This window comes from Limulus polyphemus, unplaced genomic scaffold (assembly GCF_000517525.1).
Source record: "Limulus polyphemus unplaced genomic scaffold, Limulus_polyphemus-2.1.2 Scaffold6344, whole genome shotgun sequence".
NCBI classification, from domain to species: Eukaryota; Metazoa; Arthropoda; class Merostomata; order Xiphosura; family Limulidae; genus Limulus; species Limulus polyphemus.
In genome coordinates this window covers 33,414-38,573 of record NW_013671954.1, presented here as the reverse complement: position 1 = coordinate 38,573, position 5,160 = coordinate 33,414, and the positions used below count along the sequence as shown (strand labels likewise).

At 30.7% G+C, this 5,160-nt stretch overlaps 1 protein-coding gene across 1 annotated transcript in view; it reads left to right on the top strand.

Moving 5' to 3' along the window:
• Window positions 1-644: 644 nt before the first annotated feature.
• Window positions 645-5,160, top strand: part of LOC106473628 (histone-lysine N-methyltransferase 2C-like) — a gene marked incomplete at its 3' end in the record, with an annotated part of 37,108 nt that continues 32,592 nt past the window's right edge. Inside the window, exon 1 of the mRNA XM_013934310.2 lies at window positions 645-807. The remainder of the gene's footprint in view (window positions 808-5,160) is intronic.

Genomic DNA, 5,160 nt, shown 5'->3' with positions numbered 1-5,160 from the left:
TTTTCAATCGTTAATAAATTATCATATCCATTTTAGCCTTTGTAATATATACTGGAAAATAACTAATTTAGTTTTTTTAACAACTAACATTCTAATTATTAATCTAAGAATACATTTCGAAGATGGTTTCAAAGAGTTGCGCCCATGATGGACCCGGCTATAGATTGTAGATTATTGTAGAGACTTAAAACAAGTCACAAAAAGAATACATATTTTTAAAAAAATGTTTATCCAATTAAGACTTTTCGAAAATAGAGAGTGGGGTTTACACTAGTGAACTTTTTATTGAAAAATGTCTGTTATATGGAAAAGTAATTACATTATCCAGATATTCATCCGAACTTGTATTGAAGTTTTATTTGAGAACAAATTATAACGTATCAATCCGCACGCTAAACTTACCCAGACTTTTCATTTGACCTTTTGAAACAGGTGCTTAAAATATTTGATTTCATATCAATAAACTTATATAAAAATTGATGTTAAGACACTTTAGTGATTTTATTTTTTAAAGTTCAGCTCCAAAAACAGCACAATATTTTTATAATAACTAATTAAGTTAAGGAAGTTTTAAAACTGTTTCGAGGGCGGTGGTGCACAAAGATATTAGGGTAGCAATGCGAGTTCAGAGGCTTTAACTAGGCTCTGAGAAGAAATGAAAGATAGCTGTGATGCTGTTTTATTTTTGAATTGTGAGCCGCCTCTTTATTAAAATAATATAAAGATATTCTATTGTCGTTGTTGTTTACTTGACTTCTACAATACTTGCTTTGTTGTTAGTGATGCCTTGTAGCCTTCTGACGACAGGTAAGTGGAGCCGAAATGTGGCCTTATTTTGTACCGAGCGTAAGTTGGCTAGGTAATTCAACATCATTGCCAATGTCGTACCGTAGCGTCGGCATCATGGCTGACGTCCGACCGTAGCCTACGTTCACATGCAATGTTGATACGTTATATAATTTATAGGCCTATACTAATTGCTTTATGACTGTGATTTTGGTAAATTAATAGTGTTAATAATGAATATGATGAAATAAATCGTATAGGTTAATGAACGGAGTATCGTTAATTTATTTTAACCTTAAAATGCGCTTGCTTTTAAGTTTTATTATTTATAAATCATATAAATGATTCACACAAATTATAATTTTTAAAATACTTTTTCGTTACTTGTAAGTTGCATAGTTTACAACGTAACTAAAATCTTTGGATAGATCACCACAATATTGTAAGTAACTAAGTTTATATTATTAGTTGGAACATAGATTAGGCTTAATAATAGTAGTACTAGAAGTAGAACGTAAAAGTAACTTGTATTATAATACCTGTTATTATTAATTATAGTTCTACGTGCAGTCTAACTGGAAGGCCTAATCTAATGACATGTCTGTGTTGCCCAACTAACTACATCTAAATTCTCTTCTTTTTTTGTATTGCTCCTTATACAAAAGTGCATAACTTTCTGCATTTCACTATTAAAATATGTGAAATGTTCTTGATAATAATAGAATCAACCTTTCCTAGCATTTCACTTTCAGTAGCATTAGCAACAATGGAAACGTTTGTATTCAAGGAGCTATATAAGTTGTATAAACAACAAGATTATTAAAATTGGGAATAGGGATCATAAACAAAAAAAGTACAGAAAGAAGTTTAATGAAAATGTAAAGGTTATATTTTGAAGCCTACAACTAGGGACTCAAAAGAAAGGAAACAAACAAGGCTGGAAATATGTCCACATTATTTTTTCAAGCTACAAATCCATATTTTGACTTCATTTTTACTGTACTTATCAATTTTTGTGGTGTCAAAATGTATCTGTGTTGGTTTGGGAGCAAAACACCCAGACAATTTTGTTGTAGGCTTGTGAAACAATAATACCAATAATAATAATAATGTGAACAACTGGTCAAATTTTGATTTTGTCTGCAATCGTGAAATCGCTTATTTTGCTTATTATTAACGTTTGGGTGCTCTTAGCTATTGAAAATGGAAGTTTTAAATGTTGTTTCAAGAATAAGTGCTTTTTAAGATTGTTTTTACCCTCAATGTTCTATTAGAGTTTTTAGCAAATTCCTGTATGATTCCTATTAGGAACTACTATAGTTGTTCATGATAAGGGAAAAAAAGGTACATAAACAGATCCTTGAAGAGACACACTAGTCTCATTCTTCTAAACAAAAAATAGTAATTTGTCTTTTTTTTTCTTTCAGCATGTCCAGTCCAATTTTGTATAAATTTTTCTTAAATTCCATAACAATCCAATGACTGAACAATCTTGTGTGTGATATCTTGCAAAGGCTAAAGCAGGATATGCTTTTTGGCCATTATCAACCAAAGGGATTAAACAGTCTTTGGGATAGATTTTCTTCATATACATATATAGATGCAGCAAAAGTGGTAGAGTTCAAACAACTTGCTGACAACAGAAATCAAACTATAGTTTCTTTGATTCTTGTAAAGTCTTTTTATAAAGAGATGTCTTACTGACAATATTCCAGTCACCAGGAATTTCCCCATTTTCAAGAGAGTTGAATTATAACACTTTAAGGTTATGCATAAGTTAAATCTTTTCTAGGTCTTTCTCATTGGATAAATCTCTGGATAAGGTGCTTTATTTTCAAGAAGTGTTTCTAAAACAAATTCAATAAAAGGAAATATCCTTTCTTCGTGTAAAGAAATAGATCAGCATGAACATTTTTTTTTCCATGAATAAAAACAGTAGTAATTTTTTTAACATATGATAAATATGTAGAAATACACTAGAAGGTTCACTAAAATATCCATTAACCCTTTCGTCCCAGCTAGGTTAAAATGCACATATAGTAATACTATATGATACCACGATTTTTAAACAGGGCATCAGCTACCATATGTATTGGTAATTTAATGTATTGCATTTATTACAATAATTGCAAAAAACAGACTTGTTGTGACTATTAAAAAATTAATATTGACATTAATGTAGTAATAAAAACCAATGAAAGACAAGGAAAATCAACTGAGAAACAAGACATGGAGGATATTATTCTCAAGGGATGAGCAGGAAAAAAAAGTGAGTTCTTTATATGAAAGTCTCCTCAGATATTTTGGCTTGTAGTGTTGTACTTGATTTTAACTTGTTGCTATATTTATTCAAATATGCAACATGGAAGGTATCCACCTTCTGCCTCAGGGCCTAAGCAGTTTCATTGGTTTTGTGTATGTTAAACTACTAGCACATGACAGTAAGAACCCTTTATTGACATTCTATCTAAACATTATAAAATATGTAAACAGACACATTCATTTAAAAAGTAGAGATTATAATCCAAGCCAAGAATTTGTAGGTAGTAAGAGAAGTCTTAAGGTAGAAAACAGTGAAACATTAAATATATGCTAACACTAATAATTTTAATGTTGAATAAGAAGCACTGGTGTGACTTTACATTTCTCTACATCCTCAAAGTATATGTGTAATCAGTCAATAATGTGGATGATAAAAACACTCTTAACTTTGTTGCTGTTGAAGGTTTGCATTTATTTTATAATCGAACTGTTCGTGTTACTATGTTCTGATTTGCTATTTATTTATTATTATGTTTATTGGGTATTTTAATTAATCAACAATTTTATATTAAAAAAATTTTAAGCGGCTTAGTTAAGCCAAGGTATAGTTCAAGTTGAAAAGCTACTGGTTTGGTGGTGGTTAGAGATTCAGTCCAAGTGAACTGCATGCAGTGGCATCACTGGGAATGTTGATGTCTTGTGTCGGTATACTATATTTCCTAAAAATTTAATGACTTACCTGAATTTCTGCTCTGGAACTGGCTATTTTGTTAGTAGGACTTGGGTATGAGCCATACATTCTAAGGAAGCTAGGTTGTAAATTGTGTGATTCTCATTCTCACTTTGTATATGTCAGTGTGGTATTTGAGTTCTAAGACAAATGTCAAACTACTTGTGGTAAAAACTGACAGGATGGTTTTGTGTTGTAATTTAATCATTTGTGCAGTCTTAAGAAGGTAAATGTTCTGTTTTGTGAAAAATTGTTGAAGTTAATGGGCAGGTGCATATTTCCTATAACATAGACCATTTTTATGTATAGTTCTGTATTATATATGCAGGAAAGTTTAATAAAATGGAAAAAAGAACAGCATTGCATTTCTAAAATGCAGATATAAGAAAAACTATTGAATTAAATTACCAAATGTCTTCTGTGTGTTGCAATGTGAAAAACATTCCACTGCTCTAAGTACCCTCTTCAAAAACAAGAACAAAAGCTCCAGGTGCTTTTATTCAAAACCATAAGAGTTTTGTAAGGAGCAAATTAGCTTTTAATTGGGCTATATCCCCAGTTGAGATCCACTGCATTAAAACCAATGTAATTTTATCAAAAGTCTGGTTTTGTTAGTACTTATTCTCTGTTAGGTTTCAAATTTTGTAAGTTAAAGCTATGATAATTAAAATTTTTATATGAACATCTGCCACACAAACCAGCCCAGAATCTTGATGTGGATCCAATAAAAAATGAAAAAGTCCTTTCGGAAAGGTTTGGGTTGTTTTGATTAGACAAAAAAAAGACATTTGGCACTATTTTCGAGATCAAGGTTCGCTGAACCAAAGCCAATAGAGTGAAGGTAACTTGTAAGTGTAAAGTAAAACAATATAGCAATAAAACATACTTGAAATGTTCTAGATGTGATTGTGAAAGTGATGGTTTAAATGTAGCAGTTAAGCTAAACTGTGGGTCCTGGTTGTATGAGGGAAGAATTTATTTGAAGATATCCCAATCAAGTTGACATGCCAGCTGAATCTGAGATTCATCAATTGATTACTGCATAGACAGCCAAACATAAAAAAATGGGCTCAATATTATTTTTAATTTCAATAAAGGGGGATTGGAAACATATATATATATATATACACAAGAAACCATTAGTTTCAATATTTTGTGAAACTAATGACACAGTAAAGCCCAAAGGTGCAGTGTTGAAATCAAAGGAGATGCAATTCCCAAATTATATATACCATTTCTGCAATGAAGAGTAAATATAAGGAGGATGGTATAATATCCAGTATGATACCACTAGAGTATAATCCATACAGATTTCATAATGTTGTATTTTCATTACTGTTTTAGTTTTTTTTTTTTTTTTTTAGTTTTTTTTTAAGTAGTTA